Source organism: Dryobates pubescens, chromosome 9 (genome assembly GCF_014839835.1).
Source record: "Dryobates pubescens isolate bDryPub1 chromosome 9, bDryPub1.pri, whole genome shotgun sequence".
In the NCBI taxonomy this organism is placed as follows: Eukaryota; Metazoa; Chordata; class Aves; order Piciformes; family Picidae; genus Dryobates; species Dryobates pubescens.
Window position 1 is genome coordinate 39,269,737 of NC_071620.1, and position 27,632 is coordinate 39,297,368.

General features: G+C 43.0%; 1 protein-coding gene across 1 annotated transcript in view; it reads right to left on the bottom strand.

Annotated features, from left to right (window-relative positions):
* CDH6 (cadherin 6) overlaps positions 1–27,115 on the bottom strand; it is a 101,944-nt gene extending 74,829 nt beyond the window's left edge. Inside the window, exon 1 of the mRNA XM_054163991.1 lies at positions 26,937–27,115. The gene's annotated coding sequence lies outside the window, so the exon portion shown is untranslated. The remainder of the gene's footprint in view (positions 1–26,936) is intronic.
* Between the last annotated feature and the right edge of the window lie 517 nt (positions 27,116–27,632).

Consider the following 27,632-nt stretch of genomic DNA (forward strand, 5'->3'; position numbering starts at 1 on the left):
TGTTATCACTTATTCTAACAGTAATGTGTGCCCTGATGAGACTGTTTTCTTGGATATATTCTTACTAGTGCTCTTAAACATGTATTTTGATATGCCTGTTTTGCCTCAAATGTCTACTGCAGACATACTGGAAAATGAGGACATAAAACTTTTCCAGGTTTTTGCAAACAGCCAGACTTCTGACAAAGAGGAATTATTACTGCTTTTGTACTACTGCTTTCTTGGGAAACATGAAGCCCTGCTACTGTGTCCAGTATTGCACAGAAATTACTTGAGTTGAACAATAATGTGTCATTGTCAATCTAACTAATAAGCCATGGAAAAGCTGGCAAGTGAAATTCAGGCTCCTGAAAATGATTTTTGAATATATTTCACATCCATATTTTTAATTATTCATTAAAAGAAACTGGAGTGACTGACAAGATCATGGTCCTTTTCAGTAGGCCCTACAATGTAGTCAAGATATTAACTCTACCCATGGTGGGTTTTTTTACTGGAAATGTAGGAAAAAAGTAAGAAAAGCATAGGTACAACTTGAGGCAATGCATTCCCTAGGTGTTATTGTCATGTATTACAAAGGCAGCAGAACAGTGTTCATGGGTCATGTGAGCCTGTATTTCAGATGGGGATATATTGACAGGGACATCAGACTCAGGGCAGTACATTACCACAATGAGCAAAACTTTGCTTTTGGCCAGTATCAAACAGAATTGTTTTATCATGCAGTTTTCAGCTCAGCAGCATGACATTACATGATCCAGCAGAAACCATATGGTGCAAACTCCTACACAGCTGCAAAGCACTCAGGCTTTAAAATGAGCGCCACAAATCTTTTTGCCAATGCTCTGTACTTCTAGAAGGGATTATAAAGATAGCATTGCACAACAGCAGCACAAGGGAGCCTGACTTAGACTAAGCTGTGGCTTAAGAGCAGCTTGGGGCAGTCTGGGGAGCAAAGGTGAGAGTAAAAGGTGGTTCTAAGTCACCCTTATATCCTACTTTTCCATCAAGTTTCTGCTAGATCATACCTTTGATCTCTTTCCTTTATTGCAATGTTTTGCCATTTTTTAGCTTCTTCTGCATCTTGTACTTCAGGTCTCAGGAGGGTAACAGGATGTAGTGAAGGGTGAAGTGTACTATGCACTTCTGCAAACTAGATGTCTGTTATGTGGAGACTAGTGATTATGGGAGAACAGGACCCTGTCCCAAATGACTCCTTCTAGAGCCATGTTCTCAGGAAATTCAGCAATATTTGGAGTAGCCTGAAGGCTATTTTAAGTTGTGCCAGCTGCTAAACACAGCAGGGATTCAACAGGGTGATAAAGGACATTTAAGACCAAGTCCTGACTTAAACTCTCTGCAGAGAGTGTAACACAAAATCTGCTAGGAATGCTCTGCTGAATCTGAGAATTCACCTGTTTTGGGATAAGCTTTCCAGAGCTGAGCAAGAGGTGATTTGTAGTAGAGGAATGGTGTCAGTCTGCAGTAATGCAAACAGGGTTTGACTTTGGAAAGGCAGTAACAATAGCAGAATTATTTAAGGCCCAGGATTGATATCTGAGACCTAGTTGGCTGGAGGCTGAACCCTTTGGTATTTGATTTTTCATTTGTTAAACTAATAACTTGACCCATTTTCAGTCCCCATTAATGCAACTCAATTGCATGAGTGCTTTATCAAGCCACCAAAGGAACCATCTTATAGAAATAGATGGACAAAATTGTGTCCATATTATTGAACTGTGATCTGATCACAGGCATGATGTTCTGACCATGAGCTCCTTCAGAGCTCTGACTGGAGCTAGTTAAAAGTAAAGAAAGGATGGGATGTTGAAGGGAGACTCTCTAAGCTCTGTGCTTTCACACGTGATTCAAAAGCTGGGATTTTGAAATGACACCAGCTGGGTATAAATTGAAGCTGCAAGAAGCAGCAATATGTCCAAATAAAAGCACACTGCCTTGTTATACATATCAAAATAAGGATACTGGAAATTTGAGGAAAGAGTTGATGCTATCAGCCCTTCTAACTTCCTGTGCTTTCTATCTTGGTAAATTTCTGTGCTTGCCAGAAAAAAAATGTTAATCCTTTATGGCCTGCATGTTTCTAATGTAAGTGTTGGAAAGAGGCCACAACCACCCTCTCATGGAAGGCACAGGCTGACCCAGTACATAGGCTCTGGAGCTCAAAGAGGCAAGGGCTGTAGTCAATATGATGCAGGTATTTGCAGGGCTCAGACCAAGAGCTAAGTCACAGCACCTCATTGGAAGTCTTTACCCAGCATGTGACACAGTCTACATGGGTGCAGTTCTCAGCTGCTCTGGTAAAAAGTCTGCACATTGAACGTACACATCAGTGAAGACTGGTTTGAGTCAAGTCTGGGTGACTTTGCACTCAGTCAATACTAACTGCTGCATGGCAACATGCAGGCGGTGCCAAAATCCTTTTAAACTATTTCCACATTCTGTCCTGTAGCTGAATGCTTCCCCAGTGAATGCCCAGTGGAAGCACATGGTATTTGTGGCCCCCTGACCCACATCCTGCCCGTGCTTACAGCCTTTTGTGTTTGTCTGACAGCACCACATAGCCCTCTTTAACTCAGCTACTCTCCTTCTGTCAAAGGACACGACCTGGCCTTACAATAGCCATGGCAGCTTAAGTCCCATTCTGTCTGCGGCATCCAGGGCATCCCACAGTGACTTGGATGGAAAGGAGCTATGACCCAAGGGGATGACTCAGTCCAACAAAGTCTGACTACACTACTCTCCGGTGGAATTTGTTTCTCCTCTTTCATTGCTCTTGAAGATAAGCTTGCACAAGTAGATTTGATAAAAGAGTGAAAAAAAAAAAAATAAAAACGGTACAGGTTATTGTTGGGGGGGTGTGGGGGTGTGTTAACATTTGAAAGCAGCACTGCAGTGTCGATTTTAATGACAGACGTTTGCCTTTGGCGGCAGGGCTGAACTTCTGGCTGACTCGCACATTTGTATGTGGAAGGTGCAGGGAAACCCACCCTGCAGGCGTCCCGATCTACTCCCAACTCCCGCTCCGGCCCAGCCCTAGCTCCCAGCTCGCTTCAGGCTCCGGCTCCGGCCTAGGCCCAGGCCCAGGCCCAGGCCCGGGCCCCGCCCGGCTCCCGCGCTCGGGTCCGCTCCGGGCGCGGGCGGCCACATGGGGGAGCTCCAGGCTTTGCAGACCGCCGTCGGCCCGGGCCTAAACTGGTCCTCAGATTCGGTCCGCTGATGGTTTAAAACAGAAATTGAATCGGTGCTTCAAAGGGATATGTAGCTCGGGAAATAATTTAAAGGCAAGTAGAAAAGAGCTGCCAGTCTTTTTTGTTTTTTTAAAAGTATATATTTCACTGATCTGTACTTTAAAACACAAACGGCTAATCCTTTCTCTGTTTCTTAGTGTTTGACTGTGACAGAAAGGGTGGGATTGAGCATTTGTAACAGTTCAGCTGGAAGCACAGAAATTAGCATGAAGTGAAATATTTATGAGACCTTAATGCAGTTTAAGATTGTTATTTTCTCACCTGTAAGACACCAGGGCCAATTAGCTATTTCAAATTAAGTAGCCTAAACCAAAATAGCACACAGCAAGAAACAGTGGCCAAATAGTTATGATCAGACTGTGAAGAGATTGACCATGAATGTGAACTAAAGGAATTGCTGATATCAAAATATAAACCTAGTATAGCATGAAAAGGCAAAAATTGAATGAAAGAATGAGAAGGGTAAATCATGCTCAGAATGTATGTTACATCATTCTCTTCAAGTTCTGCCTGTTAAACATGAAGCCTTTTGTTTGCCTAGATGGGCATCACAAAATTCTACTACACACCTATGTAGTGGAATGCATTCCCCTCTACTCTGTCAAATTCCAAACTTCAGTTGTGTTTTGGGAGATTTCTATACAGAGCAAAGTTAGACTTCTAAATTCAGATAAAAAGTATTTAGTTTTGTCTATCAATTGCTCAGGTTATGTCTAATCAGGATGTCACCAGGCTGTGCACTTTGTTACTGTGGATTTTTAATTTTTTGTTTTTTACAATGTTTTATGGTTTGGGCACCTAAACAGCTGACATTGGAGTTGGAAGTGTGTATCTCACTGTCTGAATGAGGAAGGGTTAAAATACCTCTGAAAGGGATGAGGTAATGTTTACAGATTTATAACCAGGCTGTTGCTTGTGCTGTCGTTTGCTCTTCAAGGTTGGGTTAACGGTCTAACTGCCATGGTGACTCTCTGGAAACCTACACATGCAGAACAGCACTCTAGCAACTGATAAAGACAGAAACCTAATGTTAGATTACAAGACACTTCCTAGAAAGGTGAAAAATTTGGAAGAAATCCTGCAATCCCAGAGGCTGCGTTTCCTTTCACACTGACAATTTATGATGATGATTTTCTCACATTTTGTAATGCCACCTCAGGTAAACTGCCTTGCTCAAAACACAGAGCTTGGCCACAGTGGGGAGAAAAAGTGCAGTGCAGCCTCAGAAGTAACGCCTGACAAAAATCTTGAGATGTTCTGATACAGGCTCAGAGTGGCTTTCCAAATGACAAATGTTTTCCTGTGAGCCCAGGATGAATATATACATCAGCAGTTATTTTTCATCTGCCATTTTTCACAGTTCAGACAACTCTGAGTTATTTGCATTGGAATGGTAGCTTAAAGCAACCTAAAAAGACACGGGTTTAAGCAACATTGTAATGATCTTTCTTACAATCGTTGCATGCAATGATTAGATCTTTCTTAAACCTCTGAATGATAAGGAAGTGGCTACAAGTGCAAGTGCTTGAGAGTTTTTCTTTCTGTAAAAATATGTATCTGCATAAGTATTGCAGGACTGGGCTCATCTGGTCTACCCTCAGACCATCAGAGCTAATTTGTATTTTAGTGTAACCGTTTTGGGGGTTTTTAGCACTCAGAACTGTGCTTTGTTCAATACCCTGATAGTTTTGTCACACCACTACGAACAGCAGCAGTGGTTTCAATTGCAATTTGGTGTGAAGAATTTTCTGAACTCCAGAAATGAAAGAAGTTTGCATTGACCTCACATCCACGTTTCACGGTGCTGGCAAGCTCTCTGCTCCAAACCTGGGATAATAAAGTGCTGCAAGCGCTCGCTGCCTGCGTTGTATGGACTCATGCTCTTTGTCTGCAGCACTTGTAAGGGCATGACTACATGGCTGTGCAGCGGGCTGCAATGTAGAGAGCCCCCAGCTCTCCTCGCTGTACCAGCAGCGTGCTGCACCTTGCCTCATCCATCCTGCGGATGAGCAGAGTTAACCAGCCAGGACACAGCGCAAGGCTGGTACAGCTCAGCTGTTGTGGGATCTCTGCCTGGCACTGATTCTGACCCTTGTGCAGGCACTTGTGATCTTTGGGATCTGCAGCGCAGCACCAAACCCCTCCAGAATGATGTTCTTAGCACCTCAGTATCAAAATCAACCAGTAGTGCTATGAAACTGCCTAGGAGAGACACCTGCTATTTAAATGTGTTAGAGTGGATGAAAGAAATTGAAACACAGAACCCAAACACAGCCTTTTTTCCCCTAATATAATCAGTGTTTTTAAGCAGTTTATCTGTTTATTAATAGGAAGGTTTTACAACATTTTGCTTGAGCTGACATTCTTTAATTATAACATTCACACTGCTGAATATGCAGTCACACCAGCAGAAGCTGCATTGTGAAAGAACTCACAGATTCAATCTGTTTCTTTCTCTGAATTTTTCTGACTTGGTTGTATTTTTCCATTCATCATTTTTTTGTTTGCTTCTCACATTTCTTCTTGAATATGTGGGTTTTTTTCCTCTGATTCTGTTGTTCCATTTGAAAACACAAGGATTAGCATGCAGATGTTTTTTTGATCAGAGATTTTTGGGTTTTTTAATCATTCCCATTTTCCACAGTCTGCTTGTGTAGCTGGGGATTGTTTGTTTATTTTTGGCCTTGCATTGGTTTATTTTTTGGTTTTCAATGAAAAATGCATTACTTTAGTCTTCTGAGTGTAAACACCTTCTGTTTGGTATTCTCTTAAAACAGCCTTGTAGAAAATTAACTATTTCTTCTAGATCATCTAGATCGTGGACTATGCTAACTATGCCAGTCACTTATTATCTTCCATGGTTTAGTGCTTTGTTAACCACGAAAGTTTAAGTCAAAGAGAGAGTTTTAGGAAGATTTCTCAAAAATGAAATTATAAAGAGGAGTTATCTGTTGTAAAACTGTGCTGTAATACTTTTTAAAACTGCTTTTAGAATTTGCCTAAATTACAGGATTTGCTGAACATAAAGTAGGTAGATGAGGAAAGCAATCAGACTCCTTGCCAATAAGAAAGGACAGACTTGTCATTTTTTATTTATTTAAAAAGAGTAATAACCTCTTTAACTAGGCACCCGGTGGAATTTTAGCTGTCTTTTATCTGCAGGCTGATGTTCACAGGCATTGAATTACACTCTGATTTTTAGAAAGCTGAGAGGAGAAAAAGATCTTCAGCAACTTAGTGTATGGAAGCTGCCATCAAATGCCACTTAAGCAACGATCAGCTCAACCCAATCTGTTACCACCCATGAAACTGGCAAGATCCACCTTCATTAAATCTGTATTAGAAATCCTGAACTTCAGAAATGTCTTCTCTCTTGAATTAGAACAAATAATCAATGGATTTTACAGGGCTGGTATTTCAATATAAATTTTTAATGTCAAGAAACTGAAGTTGGGTGTGGGGGAGTGTTCTTCCATTACCCTCAATATTGTCAGTAACTAGGGTATCCACCACTACAACTTTAAGTGTCTGTGTATCTTCTTAAGAACTTCCCAAGCATCGATGTAGGCTGGGCAGCGACTGGATTGAGAGCAGCCCTGAAGAGAAGGACTTGGGCGTACTGGTGAACACAAGGCTCAACGTGAGCTGTCACTATGCACTTGCAGCCCAGAAAGCCAACTGTATCCTGGGCTGCATCAAGAGAAGTGTAGCCAACAGGTCGAGGGAGGTGTTTCTTGCCCTCTACTCCACTCTGGTGAGGCCCCACCTGAAGTAATGTGTCCAGTTCTGGAGTCTCTATTACAGGAAACATGCTGGAGTGTGTCCAGTGAAGGGCCATGAGGATGATCAGAGGGCTGGAGCACCTCTCCTATGGAGACAGACTGAGAGAGTTGGAGTTACTCAGTCTGGAGAGGAGGAGGCTCCTAGGAGCCTTATTATGGCCTTCCAGTATCTTAAGAGGGCCTACAGGAAAGCTGGTGAGGGACTTTTTAGGATGTTGGGTAGTGACAGAATTAGAGGGAATGGAGCAAAACTACAAGTGGGTAGATTCAGACCGGATGTTAGGAAGAAGTTGTTCCCTATGAGGGTGGTGAGAGACTGGCACAGGTTGCCAGGGAGGTGGTAGAAGCCCCATCCCTGGAAGTTTTTAAGGCCAGGCTGGATGGTGCTCTGAGCAACTTGATGTAGTGTGAGGTGTCCCTGCCCCGGCAGGGGGGGTTGGAACTGGATGATCTTTGAGGTTCAAGTCTGACAGTTCTGTGATTCTATGCCCAAAGCACCCGTGGAGGGGGAATCTCATCACCCTTGACATGGAAAAGCAAAATTACCTTCAACAATGTGTTCTGGGAGAGCTCAGAAATGCCATGAACTTAAGTTGTTTGGGAACCTGGCCTAGCACACAGAACTTCCAGAGTTCCCTTCATTCCTAAAGCTTTGTGGGTTAATAGGTTTCTGTCATCCAGAATGACCTTGTTCCCTGTTGGGCAACAGTAATTGCATAACCATGTCCTGGCACCCCTCAAAAGCAGCTCTGGGGTAGCCTCATGGAGCCTGAAAAGAGGCTCACCAGGCAGAAAGCACAACCCACACAATTTAGCTTACTCTTAGAGATCATTTGCCACTACCTCTTCCATTCAGTCACCTTAATTCTTGAAAATTCTTCCATGCAGTGGAATTAATTCTTGAAAAAGGTTGTTGGCTGAAGTTAAAAAACAAGAAAACATTGAAATGTGAATTCTCCCTTGGAAGGTTTTCTACAAATAAGTAAATGCAAAAATCCATGGATGGTGCTTTTGTCCTTTTCTTTGTTGATAAACACCTCATAAAAATCTAGGAAATTGTGACAGTAAATGTTTTAAACAAGCTATCTTTTCTCCCACGAGATAAAGCAGATTATCTATTACCTGTAGCTATAATCAGGTTAATATTACAAATCTGTTTATTCCCTGTAATCCTATTTCTTTTCGCTCAAGTAATTAATTTTTTGTGGCATCACATACTTCAAGGGAAAAAACTCACAATATGACTCTCCTACAGCTGTACCAGGAGAGCCGCAAAGAGGATTTTTTCCCCTCTTGCTCTGCAGTATGTAACAGAAAATGCTTTAGGGGTTAGTCAGCTTTCTTTAAACCTGTGGCAATTAAAAAGTGTCTGTGTTGTATCACAAACAGACAGGCAAACGTTCCTGGAGCCCTGCAGCCCCTTTGCACTGCAGCTGAAGTAAAGGCAATGCAGGCAAGGTGTAACCACTTCCAAAAGAAGAGTAGGTGTTTGTGCAGAAGTCTAGATGTGTGCCGTCTCCAATGAGGGACCTGGGTGTATGAGGTCACAGAGAGATTATCTTAAAGCTGCCTCCTATTTTATAATCTAGTGATTTCCCCTCCCAGCACAGCAGTTTTACTACAGTAAGGACACAATTTAGCATCTCTGAACACACCATTATTACTGAATGTATTGTAATTAGTTCCTGCTTGTGAAGCACTTGGACACGGAGGAACATGTAAGCCTTAAGTATTACAGTCATTATCCTTCACCTTTATTTGATGCATTTTCATTTTATTTAGCTGCTTCTGATGAAGACATCTCTGTGTGAGGCTGTACACAGGCCAGCCAGTGAGACCACAGGAAGAGAGAGGTGGAGTTCTGAAATCTGCCCTGCTCTGGAAAGCAGAGAGGTAAGTTTGCTGGTGAGATAATAAGCTACCTGTTAGTGAATTATTGCAATTAAATTAACTGTATTGCCAACCCTGAGTCTCCAAATAAATCATAAATTGGACTGACTTTAAAATAATTTAAGCTTATTCTATTTTTATCCCCTGGTAGCCTTCACAGTTCTAAGGCTTTCTCTGTATAAAAGAGCTAGGAATTGTACTTCTTTAGTGATAATTAAAATCCCTGTGTAATAACATCTTTACCTTAATAGGTCAGAGCTTTAAGGAAACTGAATGGTAAGAGTGTACAACAATGAATGACAGATGCAATGGATGCAATGGATGAAATAAACACCACCAAAAATAAGGGCTGAGAAACTATAGATAAGATCTTAACCTCCCAAACTCATCAAAGTCCATTGAAAATATTTCATAGATTCATAGAATACCAGCTTGGAAAGGACCTCAAGGATCATCTAGTCCAACCTATAGTTTAAAGGAGATAGCCCAGCACCCTGTCAGGCTAGGCCTTGAAACTCTGTAATGCAGGGGAATCCACCACCTCCCTTGGGAGTTTATTCCAATAGTTCAAATGGTGAAAAAAGCTTTTCTGGCATCCAGTCCAAATCTCCTCAGCTGCAGCTTGTCCCCGTTACCTCTTGTCTTTACCATGGGACTCTGTACAAGGAGAGTCTCCCCTCCTCACAATACTTCCCCTTTATGTACTTGTCCATTATTATGAGGTCAACCCTAAGCCTTCTTTTCTCAAGGCTGAACAAACCCAGTTCTCTCAGCCTTCCCTCACATGACAGGTCGATCATTCTCATGGCCCTTCTCTGGACCCTTTCCAGCCTGTCTGCATCCTTCTTGTATAGCAGGGACCCAAACTGTAGATAGTTGCCAAGATCTCCAACGGTGAGGGAAGACCAATAATCTGATTTAAAAAGAGAGACTGTAGGTGCTGTCACTTGACCAGATAACCTAAATGACAGAAAACAGGATCACGTCCTCAGCTGTCATAAATTTCATTCAGTTTTGCTTTGCTTTTCCCTTAGAATACTTATTTGCCGGTCTGATGAACTGAAACTTAAGGCTGAGCTTTAGGTCTGACTTAGCTAAGTGGAAGAAAACTGTGTTTTCATGAGCTGAACAGCTATATGCATTTTCAGATGCACATCTATTGGTGTGAGGGCAAAGGCTTTGCTATTTACAAATGCCTGCCATATGGTCTCTTCTTGCATATTTACAAAGCATGAATACTCAGAGAATCTTCAAACATCAGTGTCTAGGTTTACAAACTCCTATTCAAGTGAGTCACCACTGGCTTCTTTAAACAATTTTTCCATTGTAAATTTGCAAATGATCTGCCCTGGGGTATAAAGCCCTTAAAACGTAGTGATAAAATGCAGTTTCCTTTTAAAAAAAGAATTGAACTTAGCAGAAGTAATGATTACTCATAAAAGGAAGGGCACTGGCATTCAAATACCTAGCCTTATCCCATTCATTTTAAAAACTTGTCCCTGATGGGTGGTTGCAGAGCTGTGTCTTTTGTCCCCTCCTGTTCACCCTCCATTGCAGGAGATATTGCAAGTCAAAGTTTTAAGGTCTAAGGTTTAAAAATGGGGTCTAAAATGCATTAGATATATTCACTGCAGATCTTTCCTTGCATAAGTAGTGTGGGAGAGAAGTGAATTCCACCTTGAGATAAGATACTGTCCTGCCTGTAGTTCTCTGCAGATATGAGAAAATACAGGCTGCAGGCTTTCCAAATAACTCAGGGGCCCAAAAGTTCAGGAATCCTACCTGTGCCTGCCTCCATGGCAAATCAGCTACTTTGGAATGAGCACTTTTCTTTTTCTTTTAAATCTCTGCACTGATGTAATGCTTCTGCAGTGGTAGCTGCAGAAGCTGAAGGCTCTTGCTTGTCCACAGAGCAGATAATGGATGAAGACCAGCACTGAGAATTTCTTAAGCCTACCTCACCAAGGAGCTTCAAGCTGGTTTTGTGGTGCTGTCCTCCACACCACTTCTACTAGTTCATGGGCCACTGAAGTTCTCAACCAACAATGCTATTAATACAACCCCTGCTATTTAATTTTGTTCTGCATGAAAGGGGATGGAAATACTTGTTTTGCTTAACCCAGTCCTCTGAAAAGCCATTAGATTGTACTAATGGTGCTTCTGACTGCTGGCATCTTTTCTAGATGGGGTTTGAATAGGGGACTTGAAAGTAGAGGGCTTTCAAAAACCTGTTTGCTTGCCAGTTCTCTGAGCAATACCAGCTATGTTAGTATCAACACACTGAAAGATGTGTGATACCAGCCAGCAGGCCAGGTGCTCTCAATGGCAGTTTATTGAAAGAGACTGGCATGTAAGGGTGAGCTATGAAGATGTAAAATTTCTCTTCTGAGGCCTTTTAAACTCTTACTCTGCACTGTCCAAGTAGCATTAGTTAAAAGCTTTTGGAGGCTGTTCAGTTCTTTTCCCAGATACCATTCTCCCAGAAACTTTTACCAATCCACCATATTATAAGGAAAAGTGAAATGTGAACAGTGAAAAGTGAATCTCTCTTTCTCTTTTTGAAAACAGAATTTTAGAATACTGTTTAGTATAGAATATTACTCACTGGCCAGGATGTCACATTTCAGTCAGGTTAAAATGACCACTACCAGTGTCCAGAAAAACTGGGATTGTAATCTTTTAAGGTTGCTGCTTGCCTTTTGTTGTTGTTTCGTTTTTCTTTTTTTTTTTTCCCCCTTCCCTGATGGAGGACAAATACCACAACCCCCCAAAACACCCTTTCTGCTGTGAGATGGTCCCACAACATTTCCCCTCTTTGCTTATGGCTTTTAAAGAGATCATTTCTGCAGGAGCTAGCGTTCAGCTTCCTATTTTTGGCACAGTGTCCATGCTTCTGACTTTGCATAGGAAGGGTGAGAGCTGAGAAAGCAAAGCTGGGTATTTATATTACAAGGTATGCAAGTTGTGCCTAGAGCCAAGCAGCGGAAGCGCAGCAAGCTCGCAGTGTGTAGGTATACACCCTGTTCTGCACAGCAGACAACATCCAGAAGGCTACCTCCATGAAAATGTACTCCCTCCCTTTGGCATCCTTTCAGTCATGCAGAAACAATGCATAGCCCAAATGTGCCAAAGCATCCTCTGCTTTGCAGTGGCAGAGGCTCATTCATCAGCTGGTAGAGGCAATGACAGTTCCTTGACGTTCCTAGAATTAAGCATGGATTCACTCCAGTTAAGGACTTGGCCCACTTTTTGGGTTTTTTTTTTAATACATTAGCAGATGGCAAATATGCACTGAGCACAGATGAACTACTGGCTTTTGAGGGCAATGGCTGCTTGCAGTGCTAATTTGGGGCTTTTTATTTATGCAGGCTAACCTGGAGGGACACATTTCTGAGCTGGGTTGAAGCAGCAGAAAAACTCAAGCCACAAAGTGCAGAGATGGTTGTCAGTAACCCATTTAAAGCTAAAGTGGGTGAATCCAGGGCTGGGTGTCTTCTTGTTGTCAGAAGACTCAGGAAATTAGGCAGGAGAAGATGTTAACACATCACAACTTCATGCATTTCCCTTATTTGGTCATGCCAAGACGAGGCCACTTGCACAACACAGACCTCAGTTCAGTCTCCAAACACCTTCATATTGTGCAGGTATTTGGGCCTCCTAGTTTGGATTCAGGCCAGCCGACACTCCACTGCAAGCTAGTATGTTCTCCTGGAAATGACATCCACATGAGAAAATTTCAGTGCACTGGTCTGTGGTAGAACTCAATTAGTACTAAGCATCCAAAAGAGAAGGTTGAGAGATGTATTCAAACCAGGTGTTGCAGATTTTGTTCATCTGGCAGTTCCTTTGACGCATACCATGTCCGTATCTGCCAACTGTGGTGCGCTGTTGCAGACTCATGTGGAACAAAGCCAACACTCCCCACAAAACTCTGTCATCCCTGCTGCAGACAACAACTCAGGAAAACCAGAAAGTACCTACTGACCCAGGATGAGCAGTATATATATAACAAGGTACTAGAGAGTGGCTAGGTCTGTGTAGCCACAGAATAGGGATAAAATGAAAAGCAAAGCAAAGAAGAGGTCATTTTCTTGGCAACAGTCCTAACCACAAATACAGTGGAAAGATGTGTGGCACCGAGGGCAGAAGTCATTCTGAAGACCATTGAAGACAAGTATTACAGTCTCCACTGACCTCCAGGAGCTCCCAGCAAGTGTTTTCTATGTCACTTGTTATTTCCTAGTTATTTTTCTTACTTTTGTCAAATAATTTTGATACCAGGTTAGGTGTGATACCATGTTGTTCCTTTACTGAACATATGCTTCTGTGTTATGATCAGACCTGCTTTAAAAAAAAAAAAAAGATTATTTTACTTCTGATTCATTTTAGAGAACCAAGAAGTTATCATTGTGAGTGAAAAATCACATTGACCTCACCTGAGAATTCTGTACACAGAAGACTCTAAAATCATTCCAGTGGTTACAGAACGAATCATACCATAGTAGGCATCCAGCTACTTGTTTTTCATAAGTGTGCTTTAATGGGACAAAAGCATAGCTGATGTGTTTAACTTACACATCTATTACAGGGTAGAACTCAACTACTCTGTTCTGATATGATTTCCTTTGAAGTTAGCCACATTTTGGTCAAATAATCCTGCAGCCAAGTCTGATTTCTCTGAACATATTTGCCAGCTGGGACTCTATTAGGTTAGAGCAGTGCTTCATGCAATTAGGACCTGTGAGCACGAATACCATACAAATAAATAATAATGTGTTGCAGTGGCAGGGTTTGGATAAATTCATCACAAAGATTAAGTATGAAGTACTTGCTCATGCTTCTTGCTTGCTATGCCACTGCCCTGATACTGCTCCTGCTCTCTCGGTACACAGCTGAGGATTTTTTAGTGGGAGAATGTGGAAAGAGTGGGGGGAGCTGACTGCTCTCAGTTCCTGGGCATGTCCACTGTTGATAATTTATTCATGCACTTTCTTCTGCTTGCTTAGTCCAGTTTTTCAGCTCATGTTTATCATTACAGCTCCCCAGAAGTCAGCTGAATAATATTAATTTGTTTGCCTTTGACTGCAAATGTGACTAGATAAAATTTCAGTCAGAACTGAAGAATAAGATAGAAACCTTGAGTGTTGCTAATCCTGAATGTAAGTGCCTTATTCCTCACAGGTACTGCTCGCTTCCTGATTCAGCACAATCTTTTGAGCACTTGCTTAAATCCCATTGACAGTAATGGCCCACAAGCACATGCTGAACGGAAAGTGCCACAAGAAAATATTCTGACTGCAATTCTCAGTCCTTCTAACAGCAGATCCTCGAAATGTGAATGCAACCCTAAAACTACAATTCAGTTTATCACATCCTGAAAAGCCAGGAAAATGAGAAATCTTCTCTGAATGTGTTAATGCTCATTTTTGCTTTGAAGAACCAGCAGTTTTCAGATTACAGCTCTAGTGTTTTAAAGCTTAAAGCCCTCAAGTCTAAGACAAAAAAAAAAAAGCTATTGATTAAAAAAAAAAAAAGCCATGGAGATGTTGAGAGTTCAAATAAAGCAATGAAGATGCTTAAATATCAGCATTTCTTTTGAGCCTTTTAGTGTCTTACTGACTAGAGAAGCTCAAGAAGACAAAAATAACATTTCTTGCTGTGAGCCAGTGGAGCTCATAGCCCAGAGCTGACAATCTCTTCCCTTAGCTCTACAGGCTATGACCACCACATTCAACCCTTGGCAAAATGAGCATTAAATCCACTGAAGAGTATCAGAAATGGAAATACACAGGGGGGGGAAAAAATAATAAAAGAAAATATGCCATACAATTTTCTGAAGCAGCTGAACTTGGAGAAGACAAAGTCAAGGGGGAGCATTAGGTCAATTTGAAAATAGATAAAAGAAGAGACCATTGTTATTATTTTTTATTTGAACATTAAAAAAAAAAAAAAGTAACATCAAAAATAGCTTTGGCAGAAGTGGAATAAATTCCACTCTGTTCCATTAAGCTACACATCTTTGGCCTGATTTTGTACTCTGGAGAGTGAGCAAAGTTTGGCCAGCAAGATTTACTGCTATCTGCTCCTCAATCCCTTCCCGCCTGGTAGCATGCTCCATCCTGGGCTGCCTCTGCATTAGCAAACAGCAAGAGCTCCTGCTCCATTGCTTTCCAGAATATAGCAGCAGGATCACCTCATCTTGTCTCTTAGCAGAGGCTGCTCAGTAGTAACCTAATAAGAAGGGCTGGGAGGCTTATAGAAGACCATCACCAAGACAGAGATGCAAATAGTTGCACAAAGTAAATGTCAGAAAGGAAAATTCCTCTCCAGGAACATATATCAGGCAAGCCTTAGTCACGTACACCTGGACTCCATTCTCTAAAGTAATGTTCAGCTCCTGAGCTTGCAGATCCTAGCCTGTCTCTGCCAAGTGCCAATCACCCTCCATCCAAACGGACTTCAGGGACAGTCAGAGACAGAAGACAGCAAGAGACAAAAGTCCTAACTGGAAGATCAGACCCATTGCATGACGCAGGAGGCCAGTTTTCTGCCTGACACATGTGAGGGGCTGAGGTACTGAAAGGTCAGAACTGCCTGCAACGTTCACCTAAGCAAGTTTTCGAGGCAGCAATAGTAATAATAAAAATAACAAGTAATGAAAATATAAACCTGGGTATGGCCTCGCTTAGATGCAAATTAGTATTTAAATATAAAAATGATAGGCTTCTGCTAATCCTTCTTAGTAAGTCATAAATTGTTAATCAGACCTTAGGCGGTGTTGTTTAATACCAACTTTAATAAAATAGCTGCCTGAAGCAGAAAGACAGTTGGGATCCTGACTCTAAAACTTTGGTAGCCTCATCCACATTTTTGTAGCCTGAGGCTCTTACACTACCATTGATACCAACTCCTTTGAAATATGCTCATTTTTTAGGCTGCTAAATTATTAAACCCCTTATTAGTAGAAAGATTAGATGGGAGAAAAGTCATCTCTGTATGAGGGAAAATGGATTGGAAGAGGAAGGAAAAGTTAAGGGAATACTTATATAAATGATACCGCTCTGTTGTTGATATACAGAGGCAATCCATAATCCATAATTCGTTCAAGAAACGAACCCATCAAATTACATGACAAGGCGTGACAAATTGCCACTGTTGAGCTATCCTACAATAAATTACATAGAATCATTCCTGTCAAGAGAAAAACTCATTTGAGGCTAAAAAAGCAAGGTTATTGTTGTTCCATGGGATTTGTCTAGCAGACATGTTTCACATTTCCATCATATACTTTGATGGGAATAGCAAAAGTTCCCTGATACAGGCTAACCACAAAGTTTGCCAAATTAAAACTGCTTTGAAAATTACAAGCAAAGGGGAAACAAAGAAGAACATTTTCTTCTTTATTATTCCTTAATAATATTTGTCAGTCAGGTTCACAGGTGTGATAGAAGCCTCATGCCTGGAAGTTTTTAAGGGCAGGCTGGATGGGACTCAGGGCAACCTGATCTAGTGCGAGGTGTCCCTGCCCACGGCAGGGGGGTTGGAACTGGGTAATGTTTGAGGTCCCTTCCAACCCTGACAATTCAGTGATTCTGTGATTTTTAGACCCACACCAAAAAAAACCCCACCAAAAACACAACTAATTTCCTTAAGTGCAGTGCCCTTTCACTGTCTGTCCAGAGCAGCTTGTTAGCATGCTAATTGTTTGGTTTAATATGCAATACAGAGCACACTTACTACTTTGAAGTGCTTATTCATGATGTCATGGTTATTAGTGTATATTTCTTAATTACACAACAGTACAATCTTTGCCCACTTCAATCTACACTTTCTGTTGCTCTGATTGGTTTCTTTAACTAGCCAGAATAATCATTTTGCCACACAGAAGCAGATAAGGAGGAAAAAAAAAAGTAAACAATTTTAAAAGCCATTTTAATTTAATAACAAATTGGGAGCTGTATTTTGTGTTAAATTAACACTGCAAGCCTCATAGCAATTCAAGGCAAGGTTCCTTGTTCGTTACTGCTTAATTAATCAGTCCTGTTTCCATGTAAATGAAAAGTTTTCTCTCTCTCCCCTATCATCTCTAATATCTCATTTCAGGCAGCACATCAAGTTAATCTTGCTTACATTAGCAACTTATTTCTAATGGCTCATCTCAGTTATTTACAATAATTCATCGTATCCCAGCTTGTGGCTGAATCCTGCCTGGTCTCTTTTCTGTGTTTGAGCAGTAGGAGAAAATGGTAAAACAGCAAGTGCAGAGCGAGCTCATCCAGCCCCGTGATGCATCATATGAGGACAAAGACCTACTTCCAACACACGGATGTCTACTGAACTTTTGGCTTCCTGGCACACCTTGTCTTCCCAGAGGCAACATGACGTTTAGGGACATGGTTCAGTGGACTTGGCAGTGTTATGTTAACAGCTGGACTCGATGATCTTAAAAGTCTTTTCCAGTCTGAACAATTCTCTGAGTCTAACATGCACAGAGCTGGGCAAAGGATCGTTACCTTAACAAACAACAGATGACAATGAAACAGTTCAATGCAAGAATGAGAATACAGAAAGTTGGGTAGTGCCTGAAAACATGTCCTTGTTACCCTTTATACAGTACACAATCATAGAATCATCCAGGTCGGAAGAGACCTCTAAAGGTCATCTAGTCTAACCGCCCTGCAGTGAGCAGGGACATCCTCAACCAGATCAAGTCATCCAGAGCCCCGTTGAGCCTCACCTTTCAATAATACATCCCATAAATAATGCTGGCATGTGTCCTGCACCATCAGTAGTATACATATAATATACATATAATATATATCAAGGCTTCTGCCATACCACCTTTGAAGGAAGCGAACACTGGGACTTGAAGCTGGCTGAGTATCTCCTCCGTCTGCTCACCCCACCATTTCCACAGCTGGAAGCTGCTGTCACTACCACCATCCAGTACTTTCTAACACCATGGTAGCAAACCACACTAAGTTTGGGACTGAACTGAAGATCTCTGGTGTTTTGGACAGCACCAACCTGGCCCCACTGAAACACTGACTGAAGCTGTGATCAGGGGTAGCCATCTAGTCTATGTCCTTGCTGTTTCTAAGTTCAGCTTCCAGAAGTAAGATTCCTAGCTGCCTCCTGGGGCTGCAGTGCCACCTATATCAAGGTGCCTGCCTATGTCAGGATGCTTGCTGCTTAACTCCCACCCTCCCCACCCCCCAGCAGCACCACTGCTCCAGCAGGTTTGTCTGTCAGTGACCCACAGCCTCTGAGACGTAACAGATACTTGCTCAGGTCAGGGCTCGAAACAAAATCTGCACCTGAGATGCCTGCATCGCATGAGGCATGGTTTTAATGCCAGTTTGACCAAACATAAATGTCTCTGTAATGAACAGAAAATACTCTTAACATGAAATGAGCCATTCCAAGAGGGCAAAACCTGTTTGTTCCTGAGCAAGGCCAGTATTTACTTTTCTTTATCCAGGCTTCAGAATGGTGCTGCAACAGAGAACAAGGATGTGCAAGGTATTCTAACCTCCTAGATTTGCTGCAACCAGCTTCTGACCTCACATTTACTAGCCTGGTTGAAATTACAACCTGTTGCTAAGGAAAACTCTGTCATACCTTAAAGTAACTGTGATATCAAGTAGCTTTGAGATATCTGACAAGGAAATTACAGTAGGCTAATGAGGAGCCAATTCAGAAAACCTGCAAAAGACACCCTAACATGTTACAGTGTAAGAATACATTTAATAATAATAATACAAATTCTATGCTGAGAAAAGAGGGAGCCTTATTTTGTGGATTTGTTTTGTTTTGCTTTTCCAAGAGGAAGAGGAACCCTTCCTACAAACCAGAATGCATACCTCTGTTTCTGATGGGAAACCCTGCTCTGAAAAGCACTGAATCTCAAAGCTGCTTAGAATAGACCGACGGTGTAAATATTAATAAATAAGATACACTGGGCCAGCTTTTTTCCTTGGGTGCTTCTGCACCACTTCCTCTTAAGTGCAGATGACCTGAAGACACAGGCACCAGAAAGAATTGACTTTAGAGATGTAACACACAGTGACACTTGCACAAAGGGAAGATGCTCCTGCTATGTTGCAGCAGACCCAGACAGCAAGTGACAATCTCAGTCAAATCCTTTGCATCCTTGCTGCAAACGTCCCAGCTGCTGATGGGATCAGAATGACAGCAGAGAATCCATCTCCATGCTTCACAAATGAGCCAGGGCTATGTTGGTGAAGGAGCTTTGATGGGAAATAATGATCATTCCTTATATAGGTTTTTTTCCATCCCCACTTTTCCTTGTCTACTATTTGGGGAGATCAACTACACAAATTATTAGATGTTTGGTCACCATAGAAATAATTGCAAGGTTGTAAACTCTTCATTATAGTGTCCTGATGTCTTGATCCAGAAAGGCACCTAAGTATTCAGGCTTGTGGACCTCAGTACAGTTTATTGGTAAGTTTAAAAGTTAACTTCTTTGGGATCAGGTATGATAAGGCATAGAGAAGAACACTGCTTTGTTTATAGCAGAAATATCTTGGTGATTATCAGCAGTGAGAAGTGAAATACCATAGCAGGGCATTCATATTATTTAGACTTAAATGGCATTTAGATGAAATACAGAGGTTTATAAAACTGGTTGGCACAGCAAGAATTGCTTAAAGGGATGTGGCTGCCAGACTTGAAAGTTGCTTCTGCATCTTTTTCCCTTTCAGTAGTGACAACTAAATTGAGCACCAATTTCAAAAGAGGAATTTACTCCCTGAAAGGAATTCTAACTCTATGTATTCCTGCTCTGTGATCTGCCAGAGCACTCTTCACAGTGTGAAAATGAGGAAATAGGCTCATTCTTGTAGTGGCTGATCAGTTGGTGAGGCCAGCTCCAAAAGCATTAGGGGCATAGTAGGTGGCACACGGCTCAGAACCTGGTTACTATCTGGATCCAATCCTGACATATAACTTGTGAAATTAGTGTTTTTTTCCTCTGTGTTTTTCTAATTCTTCCTCTATTTATTTACACTAGGATCAATACCTGTGCCAGGGGTGTTGGTATATGCCACCTCTTTAGGATTTCACAATTCTCTCTTTATTTATACCAGGATCAATACTCATGCCAGGGGTATTGGTGTGTATCATGTCCTTATTCAAGTAACTTCCCTTTGACTCAGCTTCATATCTATGCACTAGGAATACTGCTCCTTAGATGTTTACAGAGCAGGGGTGCTTTGAAATGAATTCATACAGGCATGGATGTGAACAAGAGAGAGTGTGATGTGACCTCTGGCTGCCCCAAACCACGGGCAGCAGCATGCAGAAAAGGCAGCCTTTTATGAGGCTTTTTTATCCCCTTTTCTCCCACAGGCATAAGTAGGTGGGAATGGACAAGGCAGGGAATCATAAAGAAACTCTGTGGCCAGTCCAACTGGGCCAATGCAGAGAGGAAGGTCATCACCACCTTGCTTGGGGACAGCTCAGATTACTTTCTCCCGGGAGTAAGACACTCAATCTTGTCACAGATGGCTCTGGAACTACCCAGCCTCCGCCCTCCCCTCCGCACAGAACACGGCTGAACAAACAGGCAAAAAACATTCAGAAAATTCTTTGGAGAGAGTGTCAAAGAGGCTCCAAGGAGTCCTTGAGAAAAATACTTGGCTTTCTTTTGGATGAAAAAAGAGATCCAAATCTGATTCTCTTCCCTCTGTCCATTCTTTGATCAGCTCCAACAACTCAAGTGAGCAGCAGAGAGGCAGCAGGGTTGACTGCAAGCTGTACTTGCTCTAAGATCCTGGTTCAGCATCCCTGCTGTGCTTAAGGCCTCCTCCAGCGACCCTGGGCAAGTCACTCATCCCTGCTGTAATTTGCTTTTCCCTGCTCTAGAACAAGGCCAGTTATACAGGCCAGTCTTGCAGGGGGACTGTGTGATAAAGACACAATTTTCAGATATTGTGGAACACATGAAGAGTTTTGGAATGAAGGCTCCATGTGGAGCAACTATGCTTTGTCCTTCACTTGAAATAAGATTTCCAAATGTTCAGAGCATCTCACAATGATAGTGTTGGGTTTTTTTCTGGTAGGATACTATAACCTGTTTAGTTTTCTTTTTGTCCATGAGGATGCTTTTGTCAAATAATGATTGCCAGATTAATGACTCCTTAAGGTTACAAACCACCAGGCACTCAAAGAATCAATTCAGCAAAGAAAGAGATTTCACCTGAATGCTTAAGGCAAAACTTAAAGCAACTGTGCTTTTAATTTTGTTAATGTATTGGAAGTAGGAGGGGATGATGGACGAGTGGGATTTCCCTTGGGTGAGATTGTCAGTACAGAGGTTGGTCACCATGATGCATGTCATCTGCATGCTGGTTGGGACCTACAGGCACACATGGTTTTCCTTCTACCCCACCACCCCACACACAAGACAGGTCTGGATCCCCATGACCTCTGAAGTCAATGTCAAAGCATGCTCTGAGCAAATGTCAAAGGCAAGTGTTTTCTTTGAGTCCAGTCTTACCCTTCATTCCAAAGCAGAGCTACATGCTAATGATCATGTTGATTAAGCAGCCTTTGTGCTTATAGATGCAACTGAAATGCAGCAGGTAGGGAGTAGGCAGCTCTGCCTCACAGCCACACAAGCACATACCTGCAATACCTGGGTAAGCTCAACTAGTGTTTAGTTTCTGTGCTAATTTTCAATTCCTGCTGACCCTTCTCCTAGGTCCTCCTGCTCTGGCTCTGTGATTAGATGCAGAAGTGGGAATGCTGGAAAGATACACTAGCTATTATCTCACAGGCAGCTGTAAACATTACAGCAAGATAATTAAATTAGTTCAGTTGAGAGGAGTTAAGGTACCCAGATAGTACAGGACCAATCTCATTCATGAGGTGCACTCTTCTGTGCATTGTGGAGTGTCACTGAGGAATAGCAGAGGGGTTAGGATGGGTATTCATGTTACAAATCAAATCTAACAGTCACATTCTGGCTAGAAGGAAGCACTTTCAGATGTATATCCTGACAAGAAGGGCTAATTAATCTATAAAATATTTGCCCACAACTCCAACCAGAATAATGCCATTATTGAACAGGTTACTTAAAATATAGAAAAGTTGGCACTGTTCCTGAATGTGACCAGATGGAAATGTATATGGTCTTTTGTCTGTGCACTTGGCAAAGAGGAGACTATGGAGAGGGTGTTTTGTGGCTGGGTGTGAAGAAAGATAATGCAGTATTAGAGCAACTTTGGATGTTTCAGCAGAGTGCTATCAAGTGCTCTGGCACTGTCACAGTTAAGCAGTCGCTTCTTTGCTTAAAGCTTCTTTTTGGAGGTCCAACACCATAACTCATCAAGGACACTGTGCCAGACGTGTCTTTTCCATCCTCACAAGACTCGCAGGCTGCAAGGAGTCCAGAAAGATGCAGTTTCCTTTCCCCATCAGCATTGCTCCTTGCTGCTGCTGAAAGGGTTGCAGCTGCAGTTTCCACACAAGTTGCCTCCCTCCAGCCCTGCAGGAAAAACTCCTCTGTTTTGAAAAAAGAAAATACTCAAGGAATGGACAGCTCCAAGAAACCAGACGTACCAATGAGTAACGTCAATTCATGCCACTCTTAAATAGTCCTAAGCTATAGTTATCCTTATTTCTTCTTCTTCTGTTAACCAACAAACACAAGCATAAATACAAATACTCACAGAATCTGTATGGGTCCTTTCCTTGCCAAGTGCACAGCCAGGAAAATAAATAGTGAAAGCCAATGCTGGCAACCAGCCCCACCTGGACTGAGTGGTCACCTGGTCACTGGTGCAAAGAAGGATAATGCTTCCTGAAATAGGGAAAGCTGCTGATGGGTGAGGAGGGTTAGGACACACAGCAGTGCCCTGGAGAAGCTTAGGAAACTGAGGCTGGATGGATTCCCAACAGATACCGGGCAGTCATTGAAGAAGGATAAGAGAGAAGCTGTTAGGCTGAGATTTATGGCAAAAACACCCAAATGAATGTAAAATGTTCAAACTAAAACTTTGAAAATGCTTTTATCGAGCACTTTCTCCAGCCAGTTCCACTGCAGCATCACTCACAGCACAACCTAGAGAGGACTACTTTTTCTGCTGATATTTTGCGTTAATTATGCATTCATAAAGGTGTTTTTGAAGCTCTGGCAGGGACTAATAATCTGCTCTGTACCTTTTGTTAAGCAGTAAGGACCGATAACAACTGAGTTTAATGGCACGAAACATTCCCTCTACATCTCTCTCCATCCCCAATGAAACAAGGTGAGATGTCGTAACGCCTCCCTCCTCACAGAGCCGTTTCTCCAAACCCCTTGGAAAAGTCTGCCATGACTATGCAAGCAGCACGAACGGATCAGCTGCTACTGGATTTTTATCTCTATCAGAACATATTTAAACTTGAGAACTGTATTTATACTGCAAGTTCAGCAGCACAAGCCAGTCACTTCATGTGGCGAATGGGGGACTCACTTTAAAGCTTTTTGTTGAAATGATCCTGAATTTGGCCCCACAGGACAGTCAGGATAATCCCAGCTATGTTTTAATAAACATAGTAAGGCCGATGCCTTGTTTCTGTGAGTTGTGAAAAAGGAAAAAGTAATAAACCCCAAATGATGCAAAGCCTTTGAAGAAACCAGAAAAATTACTGTAGCTAACTAGGTTTTTAAGGGGTTAATGAAGAAGTCTCCCTAACACCCAGCTTCCAAGGCACAACCCCTCCATGGCATTTCCCGCACGCTTATGATAATCAAAAGATACTGAAAACCAATTCTACTTTATTCTGTTATAATTGCAGCAGAGCCACTAGAGGAATTGCAACCATTATGCAAGACGAGGCACCATCACAGTGGGGCCTGCTGTTTTCAACAAATTCTACTCACTCATTTTTATAGATTTCAGCTATCTTTCATTTTAGTAATTAGCCACCATTTCCAAGGAGATCCATAAGCAATTTCCTGCCCATCTTGAGCCATAATGCTTCAAGACTGCACTAGCAAGTGAACATAGTTTAAAAGTAGTCAACAAAGAGCAGACAGCACACTAGAAAGTTCTGTCAAGCAAAAGGCTGAGACTGTCATTTCATGTACCAGATAGGTGTCTATGACCTCTAGATCTGCTTGACCACAACATGGTGTGCAGGCATCCCCTGGAAAACCTGACAGCAGTTCCTTCCAAATTCCAAAATACTGCAGGATGCTATTAATAAACAGCAGATTGGTGTCCTGAAATCTTCCGTACAAGCAAAACTGATGTAGCAGGCTTGAGGGGACAGTGGATGGGATGGAGGATCCTGCCCCAAGGAATCCAGTGTGCCCTTGAGCAGAGGGTTGCTTTCAGACAGAAGGTGCTCTGGCAGGATCTCAGCTGGCGCATTCCTAACTTCTATCAGGTTTGCACTCGTTTCGAGATTTTCAGCAGAAAGGAGGGAAGAAGAATCCACAACTTTTTTTTAACATGTATGTTTTGCTTTCAAGGAAGTCTCTCAACTAAATATTATTGAAACAGCAGATGGCAAAATGCAAACTTTATGAAAGGGAGGGCTGCCTAGTGCAGCAGGTTACTGTTTGCATTGGAGGGCTGTGCAAGGGAGGAAGCAAGGGAAAGAGGGAAGAGTCAGAAGTTAAGATGTGTATTTCCAGCTGAACAACTTGGTTAGAAAATTATGACCATGTCTATAAATGTAATCTGTGGCATGCTGGCATGAATATATGTGAGAGCTGTGAACTAGCATGAAATCTAAAATACCTAGAAGTCCCTACAGGGATCCCAGTTCCTTAAATGGCTGCAGAGGATAACTGCAGTGAACTACAACAGGACTGAATCAATGCCATTTACCCTGAAAAAAAGAGTAATGTATCGCTGCCTCTTGACTACATTATTCTGAAAAGACTAGCTGCTTTCCCCCTCCCTCTCCCAGCTCAGAAGTCAACTGCAAGCCACTAGAAATATGTCCAGAAAGATTACTGTGCAGCTGAAAGCCAGAAGCATATGAGATTATATATTTACCGGTGCTGTGTCAGATAACATCTCAGAGGAGAGGAAAACGGGATTCAGCCCTGCAGTTTTTATTAGCATGTTTGGGCTGTTTAAAGGAGCTATCCAATCGTGTCATTGCAGTCAGGCCTTTAGAACTGTATGTATCCACGATAAAGGAATCTGCTTGATCTCGATCACAAGCCTCCAAGCCCTACCCAACTCTCTTGTGATATGCAAACTTACTGCCTTTACACAGGAATTAGGAAAAAAAAGAATAGGGATGCCCCATTACCCATAGCATTATACTGCATTGCATTATATTGCTCAGGAACAGATGTTAATCAATTTTATGGAATACTTTAAGTAATATGCAAGCACTTTTGCACAGAACTGACTGCATAATAGAGATTTCAGCCCAGCAAATACATGACATAAGCCTATATCTTGACTGGAAGGGGTTTGTCTCTTTTGATTAAAACTATAAAGGTCTGCACGTTCAAGCAATTTTATTTCCTTGGAGTTCTGTTATTTCCAAGGTGCTATTAGGTATGGCTCCATGACAAAAAGAAATGGAAATAACCTTGTACTTGATTGCAGTGTTCACCTAGTGCATATGTTCATGCATACAGCTCATGAAGTACACATGTAGGATGGATGTTCTGTCCTCACAGATTCCTGAATAGACAGGAACTGCACTTTATATTCCAGCTGTGCTAGAAGTACAGTAAATCTGGAGAAAGGACTGACCTTACACTCTGTAATTTTTGCTACACAATCTTCCATGCAGTGCTAACAGAAGTTTAAAATCCCCCACCATACACAAGGGAAAAAGGTGCCCCATCTTCTCAGTTCGTATAAAAGTAGCAGCTGTGCCATCGTGTTGGGAGTAATTTTGGTCATTAAACTTCTTGATCCTTGAATGTCATCGGGAATTACTAGGGTGACCATCCACTTGCACTTACAATGTACTGCATTTAACTCTGTAAAATATGGATTTTATTGCAGCAATGACAAGACTTCCTTCCACGTCCACTGACCTCTACTGCTATTATCTCTTGACTCAACCTTTTGCATAAGAATACATCTCTAGTATACATCCCGTGCGCTGTGCTCTTTGTGTGCACATGTAGGTGTTCTGTCCATGTGAGTACAGATACAGTTCACTGTGACATACAAAGTATGCTGCCGCTTCCTTAGGAATATTTGCAAGAGAACCAAATTCTGCACTTTCTTTCTGCAATTACCCAACTTCTCTCCTGTACAATGCCTGTACGCCTACCTCCTTTCTGCTACCACCTCCATCACTCCCCATCCCCTTCTTTTACCAAACAAGATTTCACATTTGTCAATTCCTGTAACGTCCCCAGATCTGCCCCCTCTGTCCCCTTATTTTCTCTGAGGGAGAGCCTCGTTTCAACTATGCTTTACATTCAGCTCTGCACTTTGCCTCGGATTTTGCTCCCGATTCTAAGGGTTTTGCCCTGTGTCCATTTCGCAGCAAGTAGGCAGCGTCAAGAAACCGAGCCACATTTTTATTAGGATTATTTTCCAGTTATTCATTAGGCTTCTCCTTTTGTTGTTGTTCTTATTAACTGCCAAACGCACGACTTTCCTCCCGCTCTCACCACCTCCCCTCGACCGAAGTGTCTTGCTGGCGATAACATTTCCCAGGAAAACGCCGCATCCCTTCGCCTGCCGTAAGAACGACAGCAAACGTGGTCGCCCCCCACGCCCCTGAGGCAGCGGGCACGCCGCGGAGCCCGGCGTAGCCAGCGCAGCGCAGCGCGGCGGTGGGTGCAGAGCTCTCTGCAAGGCACCTGCCAACTTTGCAAAATAAGTGCTTGCTTCCCCCTGCCCCCCCTCGCCCCCCCCCCCCCCCCCCCCATTAGCATTCCCAATAAGCACGGCAAAAAGAAAAAGGGGGGGGGGGGGGGGGGGGGGGGGGGGAGGAGAGGGATAACAATTGAAACTTGCTCCTAAAGAAGTGCAAAGCCGCATCTCCTTACCCACAAGCAGAGGTGCCGGGGCCGAGCCTCGGCGGGGTCGGCGGCAGCGCGGCTCCCCTGCCCCTTCTCGCCGCCGCTCAGCCTCCCCGCTTCTCACTGGGGCTCCCGCTCGGCCAGCAGCACTTTTTAACTCCAGCATGCAGGCAGCCCAAGCCGAGGGGGCTCTCTAGCTGATTGGTTTCCATTCAGTGCTCCTGATTAATAAAAAAAAAAAAAAAAAAGGAGGGGGGGGGGGGGGGGGGGGGTGGGGGGGGCGCCAAACTCCTCCCTCCCCGCTTGCCTCCCCAGCAGGCGCGCACACGGTGCCACACGGTCGCACACTCGCTGGCACGCTCGCTGGCACGCTCAGCCGCTCACACTCACCCGCTCGCACTCGCTGACATGCTCACACTCGCTGACACGCTCGCACAGACACACGCAGCACTCCTGCCCCCGGCGCTGCGGATGCCGGAGCCGCCGGAGCTGCCGCACTGGGGCCGGGGAGGCGCGGAGCGGGCGCGGAGAGGGCTCCTCCGGGCGGGCAGGGATTTGCAAGTGAATGCGGTAGGAGGGCAGAGGGGGAGGGCTGTGGTACGGCGTCCCCCCTTCCCCGCCGAGTGCCGCTCCGTGCTTGAGGTGGAGAGCAGCCAGTTTCTTCCTAATCGTTCGGTAGTGATAGTAAAAGAATAAAATCGAAGCGGGGGAAGAGGGGGAGCG